Raw genomic sequence first — 13,409 nt, forward strand, 5'->3', positions numbered from 1 at the left:
GAATAGATAAGAGTTTGGGCCCAAACGACTCGATCCCTTGTCAACACCCAAGTATTCATTTTGGGAGTGCACATGCACATGCCAGAGTAAGAATAAAATAACTGTGGACACATGCATACATCCAAGTGTGAGGAAACAGCTAGCACACTATAGCATGTTCCTTGGAAAGTAACGGCTCACCCTCTGCCCTCTGCTGAGATGGGGTCGACCAGACTTCACCAGGAGATAGACGTGTGACTGGGGATTCTTAATTCAGAGTGCTATGGGCAGATGCCTACTCATCTTTTCAAATGCTTTTTTTCTCCTCCTTAAATCAGAAAGAAAGTCTTAATTGCTGGCATGTCTCTAACACTTGCTAATCTCCTCTCTAATAAGAAGGATAAGCCACAGGCTGGGGCCTCCTGTAAACAGTAGTGGGAGCCAGCAAGGAAAGTAGGGAGAGAGGTGAGAATAGCACCAAAGAGAAGCAAGAGAGCTCAAGTCAGGGAGGTTCCCAGATCGTGATTTTGCACCACAATAAGATTTCAAAAATAGTTTTGGGGACGAGCGTAGGTTGCCAACTTTTTATTTTGCCAAGTAAGGATACTGAACTCACTCTGTTGAGCTTATTTATCTCTTTGCCTCGGACGGGGGGAAAAGTTCATCTTTGAAGGCTTATTTATGCATATTCGTCTGCCCCCTGCCCCATCCCCACCATTAGACCATGGGCTCCAGGGGGGCACCTTAAGCATTCCCTCTGCCTTCCGCCTGGTGTCTAGGAACCACTGAAATAGACCAGAGCGGATCCGGAATCTGAGAATTATTACTTACTTTCTCATTTCGTCTGAGAAGGTTTCACATTTCCTTATCTTCCTTCAGAGAATTTCTGTGAAACACCTTCTCTAAGGTGATATAACTACGTAGCCGTCTCAAAAAAAAAAGTCAACACATTTTACATTGGATTCATTTCAACCCTTTGATAAGAAGGTAGTATATGTGCTTCTAATGGAAATGAATTCTAACAAAAGGGTGTATTCACACTTTCAGCCTTAGGGCCTGCCCTACAATGGCCAAGAACACATGTGCAAATAATGTGAATGGCTTCTTCTGCAGGCAGAAAGAGCAGAAGGAGCAAATGACCGAAGACTTTCCATCCATTTATCTTGACATAAACCTACTCTACAGCCAGCCAAGATGACTGTTCTAAAGGGAACCAACTTGCAGAGTCTGGACCAGAACCAGGGCTTTCAGCAACAGCTAAGGATTTAGATCAGCTTAATTCCTGAATTCTTGGAAGACAAACACCATCTATACTAATGTGGCCTGCACAGTGTCTACATCGAAAAACAAAAAAAACAAAAAAACAAAACAAAACCAAAAACCCTCCCTTATCCTTTGAGACCAGAATGCTGTATCTGGCCTCGCCAAGCCTCGAAAACAGTTTACAAAGGGCCTTCGACATTAAGAGCCATTTATTGAATGCACAAATGAATGGACTCCCATATTTACCTTGTTATCTTCTCATACACGGAAACAACTGACTTAGAAATCTTTTAGATGAATTTTCATTTAAATGAAAGATGGATTTTAATCTTATCTCCAATTGTCGGCCAGTACTGTACATTCTCAAGCAATAACAATTAGAATCATTTTAAGAGCTACCGTAAAATGAGTGTTTCCTATCTGCCAAACACTGTGCCCAGTATTTTATAAAAATTATTTTATTTAATTCTCATGCCATCTCTACCAGGTAGATACCATTATTCCCATTGCACAGTGGAGGAAATGGAGACTCAGGAAACTTACATTATTTTCAAGGAATCCACAGCTCAGAAATCACATCCAAAGCCATTCAGCCAGGAAGAGCGAAGACTGGAATCCAGAACCGTGGCCCTCATATCCATTGCTTGGCCCTGGGAATCTTGGGCCACTTCACCAAAACAAATCCTACCACCAGCCATCGCCTTTGAGGTAATGTACTTTAACGTTATGGTGCTGCTGAAACCCCAGGCCATCCCCTCTTTCCTTGAAATCAAGGTTATTTTCACTCTGTTTGGAAGTCCTGTTCAGGCTTTGTGCCTCTCTCCCCCAGAAGCTCTAACTTCAGCCCTCAGGCCTTGGCCACACTAACAGCTAATGGCCTGATTACAAAATCATTCTGTCCAATTAGACAAACCTATTTCTCTCAGGGTAGTTGGTGCAATTCAAAAATGGCTTATGAGAGAACCAAACTTGTTTTCATTAAATCAAGCTCTCCAGAATTCATAAATCTCTTTCATCTGCTTTCATCTGTGGTAACAACAGGACCAGCATTAGTGTGGAGGCTACCCGGCCACCCCCACCCTGTGATGTCTTGCTTTGTGACCTTGCTTTGCGACTTCTGTGGCTCTAAGTTTCCCTACAGAGAGAATACAAACTCTAGTTACCTCTCTCACAAAAATGATTGCAATAACCAAGGGGAGATGATAGTAAAAACACTTTGAGGGGGAAAAAAGAAATAAATGCCTTCTAAAAGTAAGGAGCTAATATCATACCTTTTCCAAATGATACAGGTTATGGCAAATTACACTGGGCGCTTAGGAGGCCAGAACATAGCGCCAGAAACTCTCACTCTGTTACATATATGGGGATTTCTATTTAATTAAAAATTTCTGGGGATCCCTGGGTGGTGCAGCAGTTTGGTGCCTCCCTTTGGCCCAGGGCGCGATCCTGGAGACCCGGGATCGAATCCTGCGTCGGGCTCCCGGTGCATGGAGCCTGCTTCTCCCTCTGCCTGTGTCTCTGCCTCTCTCTCTCTCTCTCTCTCTCTCTGTGTGACTATCATAAAAAAAAAAAAAAAATTCTGGAAAACACCTAGGGCCATTATCAAAGATACTAACTGGGCAGCCAATACGAAAATTCCCTGTAGGTCTGTGAATCAGTCCTTGGGAGGGTTTTTGTTTTGTTTATTAACATTTGGGCCCCATTTATGACTCAAGCATAACTCTCCTTGGTATTAAAGTAACTGGGAGTGGAGATTAATTGCCCAATTTTTAATTACATTTGGCCTCTTTATACCCCATGTTGTAAGCACCCTGCCTATGAGGACACCATGGGAACAAGTGATCTGTCATCGGCTATTCTGAAAGAGCTATGGTATCTGCAGAGTTTATGATCACTAAAATAAAGGGTTGTAGCCTTCTAAGAATCTAATGCATACACACTCTTTGTGTGACTTTAAAAATGGCTTAAATAATGGGAGCGTCATTGGAAAATATGTTGAACTGTTTGTTGACTATTTACACAGCCTCTAACCTGTCCAGTTATCTCTGCTTGCCAAGGCGTCAGACTCCATTTTGAACACGAATTTCTTTTTCCCTTTCTAGAGTCTCTCATTTTCTCCATTGTATTCATTCAGAGGAAAAAAAAGACCTCATAAATGTCATTTCATATTCCAAGCAATTTGCTATAGGCAACTACACCATTACTTTGTACAAATAAATTTACATAAATCATTATTAGAATGTTTTATCTTAGCAACATTATTTGGTTCCCAGAGCACAAATTAAATGCATGCTTAAAGCAGAATATTTTAAAGTTATTCCTATATTGTTTATGAGACAGGATTAGAAATTTCCATCTAATTTTTCTTTCATAATGGAATTCCTTTAGTTTTCTTTGTATGTTTTGAAACCACATGTATCATTTTCTGGGGGGTTTCTTGAAGCAAGCAATGCAATAGATGACTCTGCCACATTTGGTTCATTTTTCAGAAACTCTTCCCTTTGATTCCATGGGTTCAGTTCTGAACACTGATTAGGAAGGCCAGAAACTGGGGAAATTAATACCATCTCATGAATAAATGGGTTGTTGTTTGATATCATTCTGTAAGCAAACTGGTCGTTGGTGTGGTTCAGCTTTTTTTTTTTTTTTTTTCCAACAAACAAATTTGTAAATAAACTCCCTGAAAACAGAGCTCAGGTCCTCCTAGCTATTGGTATTGGGAAGGAGCCTGTTTGAATCAACTGCATTGCATATGGCAAGTCTTCACTGGTTAGAGTTCTCCTCCACCCTAGATTTCAAAATAAAACCTTTCTCCCTGTGTCAGATGTAGTGCCCAGTATTAACAAAAGCTGTGCTTGTTGATGCCAGGGTAGTGGGGGCGGGGGGGAAGGGACTCACGGGTCCTGCTACTTCCTGGCTGGCTCTGGAGAAATCACCTAGTGAGTCCATGTCTCATCTTCTCATCAAGGCCTGAAAGGGCTAGTCTCACCACTCAGGCCTTTAGCCCTCTACCAGTGTGTGGCCTGGGCACAGTTCCTAAGCCAGTGTCAGGGAAGTGGGGTCCCATGCTGTCCAGGGGGCAGTCCCCGAGAAGGGTAAATGAAGCAGTCCCATGGAAGACTTAAGAGCAGGATAGACCTGGATTCAAGGCAAACCTTTCTTCTTCGGCTACCTCAGATTAAGTGAGATTATGTGTACCTACTTTGCAAGTTGGTTTTGGAGATTAAATGAAACAAGGCAGGCAGGCAAAAGCTTAGAACAGTATGACTCAGAAAAGGCTCCTAAGCAGTAGCTAACATTAATCTTGAAGGACGACCAGTGGAGTCAAGCTGGGGTGATCATTTAATTTGTTGTCTATGCTAGGATATTTCTGGGTGTGAAGGGGAGGACTATATGATAATTACATTAGGTCAACTGGCAAATGCTAGGACAGTCTGAGGCATACTGGGGCGTAGGCAACTATCCTGACCCCAGTCTATCAGCATTCAACACCTTCCATAGAAATCAGGTAATGATTATATCTTACAAAATTCACAACTCATTCTACCACTTAAGGCTCTTTCATACATTGCATCTGACCCTTTCATAAACTATATGAAAAAACGTAGAGCTGGGTTAATTACCTTTTAATGATGAGCAAAGAAAAAGCATAGGGTTTCCCACAATGACCCAGTGTTGCAAGGCCAGAAGGTACCCCAAGCACCCTCATACTCCTCCCTATTTTCCAGCCTCCTGGCAACATGATGGGATCATGTGACTAATGCTGGCCAATGGACTATGGATGTGAAATTGCTCTGAGTCGCTTCTGGTCTAAAGCACTTGAGAGAGGGTGTGTGTTTTCAATTCTTCTTTTCACATGCTAGAGCAATCAGGAAGTCACATGTTGAGATGTCGGTGTCACAAGAGGGAGGAGGCCTGGAGCCTCAAAACTGGATGCGGGACAGCCACTCTGGTGCAATCCAATTCTGGCTGAGTGAGAGATAAACGTCTGTTGTACTAAGCCTGAGATGTGGGGAGTACATTTTACCCTGATATACCACAGCCTGCCCTGGCTCAGCTAGTTGGTAGGAGTAAGATCCCGCATCTCCAACTTTGACCACAGTTTGCACTCAACAATATCACAAAACCTCACCAGACTGGGAAAGTATTGCCAAGGTTAAATGGCATGACTTACTCCTAATAAGTCTTCACTGCTTGCTTGGTTTAAAACAAAATATGTATTTGGTTAAAGTAAGATAGCTCAAGGGTGCCTGGGTGGCTCAGGTGGGTAAGCACCCAACTCTTGGTTTTAGTCCAGGTCATGATCTTATAGGTTGTGAGATGGAGCCCTGTGGGGCTCCTCTGATCAGCGGGGAGTCTGCTTGGGGATTCTTGAGGATTCTCTCCTCTCCTATGCAAATTTTACTAATCTTTCATTCCATCTTATTTTCCTCATGGGGCAAAATATTCTGCATCTCAAATTTTCAAACACTTGTGTCACACAATTGCCTGGGCAACTTGCTAGGATGACAACTCCCCCCCCCCCACAAAAGGTCTGAAAGTAAATATAATTTTTGACACATCTTTTCAACTCTGCTCTTGTGCAAAAACTGTCATGGACAATCTGCAAATCAACAGGACTATGTTCCAGTATAACTTTTTTCAGGGACACCGCAATCTGAATTCCATTTGATTTTCATGCAACACAAAATATCCTTCTTTGAATTTTTCCCAACCATTTAAAAGTGTAGAAACCACTCTCAGCCTGTCCAAGGCACACAAAACAAGCAGCAGGCCACACCTGACTGATGGGCGCTGATTGATCCCTGGACTAGCCTCAGAAGACAAAGGCCCACAATTAGGCAAAGGCTTTAGTGGGAGGAGAACACAAAGACTTATTCTAGTACTTCTGCTTCCTGGTGGCTGGCGATCCAGGGCTCCCATTCCAGGAAGGCCTTAGCTCCTAGGTCAGCAAAGCAGGAGCACCGGAGCCTGCCAGTGGATCACAGCCAGGACAGGCCTGACAGGATGGGCAGGAGTCTGGGCAGGCAACTCTCAGTAGCATCTTTAAGACCCAAGGCAGCGAAAGCCACCACTGCTTTATCCAAAAGCAGCAGTGGAAAAGAGGTCGGCGTGGGCATGATTTGCTGGGCTATCCCAGAATTAATCAGCGCATTTGGCTCCCCATCCCTGACTGTGGGCTCAGCTCCAGCCCCAGGACCCTCACTGAATTCTGGCTTCCAGAACTCTCGGCATCGACTTACAAACTCACGTTCTTGGCTTCTGCCTACTACCCTTCAACTTCCCGACTCTGAATCGCGCCTTGTGAATCACCGAGCTACTGACCTCACACGGCCTCTGGTTTATCCCTGAGGCCTTGTCAAGCCACACCTGCCAAGCAGAGCTTGGGGGGGGGGGGGGTGCGGTGCAGGTGTGTAAGAGAAGAGTAAATAATCAGGTAGACAGGCAAAGGCCAGATGTGGATAAACCCGAAGAAGTAGAAAGGCCAGCTTGGTAGCAACCAAGCCAGGGGCGGGATGACAGTGACCACGGTCCCTTCATGAAGAAAGCTGCCAACCAAGCAAGGCGCCTCTGTAGCAGGGCAGCTGGGACTTCCCCAGGGAAACCTTCAGGCACCCAGGCTCTGAGGGGGAAGCTGGCTCTGGCTGGGACAGGGCATCAGGGTCCTCTCAACCCCATCTGCTCCACACACTTAGGGCTCTCACTGCCCAGGCTCCCAGTGGGCTCATTTCCACCATCTTATCCAGGCACCATGTTGCTCTTCTTTCCTCCACCCGGCCAAAACATCCACAGCAAAAAAAAAAAAATGGGGGGGCCTCCCCCACCCCCAGAGGCCCTCTCTCTTCCACAGATTCTTCCCTAACTATTTCAATACCAATCCTCAAAGTCTCTCAATTCCCTAAACCAGAGAGCTACCATTAATTAGTACACAGCCCTGGCCCTAAACTGACCACTACCATCTGCCATTTCCTTGAGTCATGGATTTTTGGCTAAGCCGTGACTCTATAAGGACAGATCTGCATCTTATATATATTTTTTTGATTCCCATCTGTCTCAAGAACATATAACAGACACTCAAAAATACTTACTGAATTCAATCAAAAGGTACAAGATTAGAAAGATTAATATAATTCAAGAAACACATGGTATTATGGGAAAGAAACTGATTTAGAGGAACTACGATAGAAGGTAGTTTCTAGATGACAATTCCCAGCAGTGTTTCTCTTGCTTTGTGTGTCTAGGACACACACCAAAATTTTAAATAAAGATGTGATTGAATGTTTTCATTATCTTAATGCCTAAATTGGATTGACCACATTGTCAGTCTGATCAGCTGCATAAATTAATCATTAAGAAGATTGGGGAGGATACCAATTGATGAAGAAAACAATCAATTTGGCATTTGCATTTAAATTCAGCTTTGGTATTTCACTTATTTGGTGCAATCTCCCCGAGGTGCAGGTGAGCAGGGGAAGACAGAGCCTGGGTACCTGAGTCGGAATGGGTCCAGGAAGCCGAGGTCAGCATTGCTCCAGTCACAGACAGGACAGACAGACCTCCATCATCACAAGAATGCTGGTCTTCTAAGAGATGATGCTTCTAGTGACTGCTGGAGAGGAAGAGAAGAGAGTCGGATTAGAGCAGAGGAGAGAGGACCCTCTCAAACACAATGGATGTCATCTCTGGCCTGACTCTAAAAGATGTTAAGACTTTAGGGGGAAAAAAAAATCAATTGCAACAGTTACCTCTTATTTCTTGGAAAGTGATCGAATCACTGGGTCTTTCAGGATGGAGTGTTCTTGAAACTGCCTCGTGGGGCATAAAAGGACCCAGAAATTTGAAAATACATGCCACTGATATGAGACTATCTTATTTTACTACAATGGTCATTGTGACATTTACGAGATTATTTTACTTCTCTACACCTGGCACAGAAACACTTGTCTATATAAAGGAACAACATCAGAGCACCAGCAAGCATTCAAGGCCAGCACTCCAACACGTGGACCAGCCTTGATCCGCTGGGCGGACCAGGTAAACGGGCTGCAAGGCAATGATGCTCTCTTCTGTTATCAAATAAAATTACTCTGGCTCTACTCCTTTTTTTTCTTTTAAGATTTTACTTATTTATTCATGAGAGATAGGCAAAGACACAGGCAGAGAGAGAAGCAGGCTCCCCATGGGGAGCCCGATGCGGGTCATACCCTGAGCCGAAGGCAGAAGCTCAACCGCTGAGCCACCCAGGAGTCCCTCTGGCTCTACTCCTGAGGGAAAAGATCCCATCAATCCCACTAAATGTTTAGGCTACCAATTACTGGGCCACCATTAGCCAATAATCTTACAAAATAGGAAAGCTGGTACAGGAGATAGGTTGCATAATAATTTCTGATGGAAGATATTTTCTTAGCCTACGCCTTGGAGAAGACAAATTAATAGACTCTCTCATGAAAAGAATGATGTTATCTTATGAACTTCGGCATTGAGAACACTAGGAAATAAATTCAGTAGATCGCCGATTCTCAACTATGGTCCCTGAAACAGCAGCAGAACATCCCCTGAGAGTTGTTCGAAAGACAAATTGTTGGGCCCCACTCAAGATCTACTGAATCTGAGTATTTGGAGGTGGGGCCCAGCAATCTGTTTTAATAAGACTTCCAAGTCATTCTTAGAAGCCTTTGATTATTAATTTATCCACCCATTCAAAGACACTTGTTCTGTCGTTGTCAAAGAAAACTATGCTACTCTACTGTGTGTTAACCTTTTTTTTTTTTTTTTAAGATTGTATTTATTCATTCATGATAGACCTAGAGAGAGAGAGAGAGAGGCAGAGACGCAGGCTCCATGCCAGGAGCCCGACACATGGATCAAGGATCAAGCCCTGGGCCAAAGGCAGGCGCTAAACTGCTGAGCCACCCAGGGATCCCCTGTGTTAACCTTTAATAACAGGCAAAGCATTAAACTAAGGATTGTAGAGGGACAAAGAGTCAGAGAGAGTGAGGATGACCAAATCCCTGCCTTAAGTATATCGTCCTTGGTGCACATGAGTGGTTTGGTAGGTTAAGCACCCGACTTTTGATTTTGGCTCAGGTCCTAATCTCAGGAGGTCATGAAATCGAGTCCCACCTAGGGCTCCATGCTCAGCATGGGGTCTGCTTGAGATTCTCTCTCTTCCTCGGCCACTCCCCTTGCTTGTGCACGCTCCTCTCATTCTCTCTAATAAATAAATTGATCTTTAAAAAAAAAGAAAAGAAAAGGAAATGTATCATCCACTATGGGAGATAAAACACATATGCAGACAACTACAGGCAGTGTGACTTCCTCTAATAAACAGCTGGTTTCTGAGGAGATGTTTCTTTCTGGTTGGGGTGGAGAAAGCAGGTAAGGAAATGTATCAAGACAGTCACAATAATAATGGGCCTTGAGATCTGGACAGAATTTTGACAGGTGGGAACAGGGAAAAGCTGAAGCAAAGGCCCAGAAGTGAGGAAGTGTGAGGGGCCAGGCAGGTGCATGGCACAACCAGGTCTGGCTGATACGTGAGAAACCTGAAGGCATTCTGGGTGAGACAAGGTGGCTTCCAAGTACAGACAGGTAAATGCTAGGGGCCTGCGGCTTCTCTTTCTTGTGTGAAGACCATCCCGTGGCACCTACTGCTTCTGTTTAGAAATTTATGTCTGATAAACTTGATGACTCAAAGATTTCTAAAGCCAGTTTGCTTTTCTGTACTTTTTTTTTTTCTCCCCACTACACTTTCTAGAAGGGTGCACTTCCACTGCTTCAAGAATTAACTGCTGCAGTTCTGCCTGGGAGGAAGACACAAAAGAAAATTTTAAAGTAGGCCCAAGAATCTAGATGTCACGGTAGCCTCGGGCCATTCTGCAAAGGGGCAAAATGTTACCATACCTAAAAAGCCCCTGAAGACATCTGTGGTTTTAGTTTTATAAAAAATAATTCATGTGGATGGCGGTGTGCCCTAATCACAGGAAAAAAAGTGAAGCCCCGCAGTAGGAAGAGGAAAGAAAGGGGCAAAGGGATCAAGAGCTACAGACTTCCAGTTACAACGTAAATAAGTCATGGGGATGAAGTGCGCAACATGGTGACTACAGTTCACCAGTAGACAATACTGCAGAATTGAAAGTCGCTAAGGGAATAGGTCTTAAAAGGGCTCATGAGAAGAAACAAAATTTTGTGTAACTGTGGAAGGTGAGGGATACTAACTAGACTTACATTGTGGTGATCATTTCACAATGTACACAAATATTGGATCACTCTGTTGTACATCTGAAGCTAATAGACTGTTATATGTCAATTATACCTCAATTTAAACAAATTAAGACACGTCGGGAGGAAAAACGTTAAACCAGCACTCGACATCTCCGATGAGAGAAGGAAAAAAAAAAACCTCTGCACAATCAAGAAGGTATGGCTTTTGCCTCCAGAAACCTGGCATAAATAGAATGTGTTAGTTCCTGACGCTGCTGGGCGAATGACCGGATACAGAAACGTCCTGACATCACACAAGATTGTGGCAGAATTGGAACAGGACTGGGAAGGGACTTGGAGTCGGCGATATCTGGTTGCTCATCCCAGTTCTGCCATTTAAGCCATGTGAGTCATTGGGAGTAAGGGACTTAACCCTCCAAACCTGTTTCCCACTGATTGAGAATTAGAGGCCGACTTGCCCCACCTTCACTGAGACTAAAGAAGAAAAGACACCCGAAGTTGCTATGACAATTCAAAGTGCAATGCTACTGTACGGTACAGAATTATCTGGCCCATCGAGACGTTTGGTACGAATTAATACTTACTGTATTGGCCTTTGAAAGTATAAAAGCAAAATGTTCCCTATGCCCTTGAGACTCACCTTTTAAATAGCTGCAGAAGCAGCAAGCCTAAGGAGCAAATTGGCATCCACCAAACCCTCCTCCCAAGAAACATTTCAAGGCAAATTTTTTTTTTTACTCGTTTTTTTTTTTTTTTTTTTTAATTTTATTCCTTCGACCACGATAGAGCATCCAGTTATCTTTCAGCAAGCTCCTGGTGAGCACAACTCAGTCTCCGGCAACAGTGACATATATGATGGCGATAATTTATCATCTCTGTAGGAGTTTAGTCCCAGATGGACCATTTACTAATTTATTTCCATATGTAACTGGCAGAGAGATTAATCAGGCTTCCAACTTGGAAACCCGAATTGCGCTTTATTCCCTTCCCAGGCCAGCTCTGGACAAGAGGAAGTAGACGTTTACACAGAAAGCCAGGAGTTCCTCTGAAAAAGCTTGTGGGCTTCAGACGCAGGGCTTTAAACACGCACACACACACGCACACATGCACACATGCACACACACAGCTTGCTCCTTATGTCAACTTGGCGGGCTGGCTCTTTCCTTAGGTACTCGTGGGCACCCCAGAGGGGCAGGGCCTGACAGGGCTACGGCAGAAGGCGGCTTAGAGACCCAATGCCAATCAGCTCCAGCTGCAGCCACGTTCCCCGCCCCGCCCTGCGTGCAAGCTCCGGGGTCTCGTGTTTCCGAAACTGAAGAGATCTTCTTGCCACGGGGCTGCGCCCAGCTGGCCCGGCTCTGCGGTGCCCAGGCCCTGGAAAGTATGTGCTTTCTTTTTTCCACTCTTTTTAAGGCTCTGAACCTGACCGAGTTCAGCAGCTGCCGTGTCCTCGGGGAGGCGATGGCTAATGAATTGTCAGCGCTGCTCCTGGGGCCCCGGAGTTAAAAACCTCAAGTCCACTTTTGTTTTTCATTCTATCCCAGCGGTATCAGCCCTGGGCAAGGAGTGGGTAACAGGACTGCCGTCCCAGGATGGTGCTTAAAGAGGGAAAGCCAGCCGATCTTAACACAGGGCAGAAAGCTCGAGCTGACTGGTGATGTCTTAAGTGAAACCCAAGGCCACGGCCAGGAAGGGTCCATAGATGGGATCGTGTAGAGAGATTAGTGGCCAGATCCACATGCCCGGGTCGCTAACCAACCATGTGGCTCTGGAAAAGGCCCTCACAGGTCAGACTCACAGTTCTCTCCTCTGTAATATGAGTTCAGTTCCTTAAGGTTCCTTCTGGTTGTAAAATCTTGTGATTCTCGAAATATGAAAACAGAAATCAGCCATTCACTTGGTTTCTGTGTTTAGATGATGCCCAACCGCCAGAAGTTTGGAAGCATCTGAAAGAGGCTGAACTGGTCTGGATGCCTGGTGCTGTGACAGACGCAGCCTTAGGAGCCTCAGGATCCCACAGACCCTCTTCGAGCAGAGAACACGAGCACTGGAGATGACTCAACGACATATATCTTTAGGAGGTGTTAAGGATTCAATGAAATAGGACAGCTTGAAGTACTGTTCAGGTGTGGCAAAAGCTACAAGAGTCCGTGAGTCATGGTCCTTTGTCTTTAATACACTTACATCTCACTTAAGGACAGACACAACTAGTCTTCATATTGTGCAATAAGGGCTATGATTGCAGACAAAGAAACTGTTATGGGAACATGAAGGATGGAGGAGTCATCCCACTGAGAGTGCAAGGGAGAGTTCTTTAAGGTTAAAGCTGGAAAGATGGGAGGAAAGGCATCTGGGCAAAGGTAGTGGCCAGAGCAAAAGCCCAGAAACTTCCCAGCATGGTCAAGACATGGTATTTAATGCCTTTGGGCAGCATCGTAAGATGGTCAAAGGAGAGAGGATTGAGAGAGCGAGAGAGAGAGAGAGAGAGTGAGCTCTGAAGAGGGACCAATGGGAAAGCCCTGGACGCCAGCCTTCCCCGTGATCACCAAGAACCTTCAGAAGTTTTGGGCAGTGGACACTCCAAATGAGCAACACTGCAGGAAGTTTATTCTGGAGATTTTATTACCATTTAAGATTGGCAATAAGATCAGCGTGTACCTTCATTTTTTCTCTTATTTATTCCATGCTGCCACTATCTGGGAATCCCTCAAATTTATTTTTTTCCAAATCAATTTCCTGGACCTTCAAATGGAAGCAACTGAGTTTCCTACAAGCACTGCCAGGATTTTACATTCGGATGACTGGTTCAGCCTAGGGCTCTACGTCTAGGTTCATGTGCTTTTCTATTCCTAAAAAAGAGTTAAAACAACATGGTATATAGACTGGTGGATGTGTTGTTGCTGTTGTTTTCCGTGTGGGGGTTTACACTGGAAAATATTTCT

At 44.5% G+C, this 13,409-nt stretch overlaps 1 protein-coding gene across 5 annotated transcripts in view; it reads right to left on the minus strand.

Annotated features, from left to right (window-relative positions):
* Positions 1-13,409, minus strand: part of FOXN3 (forkhead box N3) — a 393,350-nt gene that overhangs the window by 272,712 nt on the left and 107,229 nt on the right. For 4 of the 5 annotated variants that reach the window (XM_049113398.1, XM_049113407.1, XM_049113406.1 and 1 more), the window contains one exon: positions 7,734-7,852. The gene's annotated coding sequence lies outside the window, so the exon portion shown is untranslated. Of the gene's footprint in view, positions 1-7,733; positions 7,966-13,409 lie in introns of those variants that run through there. The other variant, XM_049113399.1, reaches the window with a different exon arrangement.

Source organism: Canis lupus, chromosome 8 (assembly GCF_003254725.2).
Source record: "Canis lupus dingo isolate Sandy chromosome 8, ASM325472v2, whole genome shotgun sequence".
In the NCBI taxonomy this organism is placed as follows: Eukaryota; Metazoa; Chordata; class Mammalia; order Carnivora; family Canidae; genus Canis; species Canis lupus.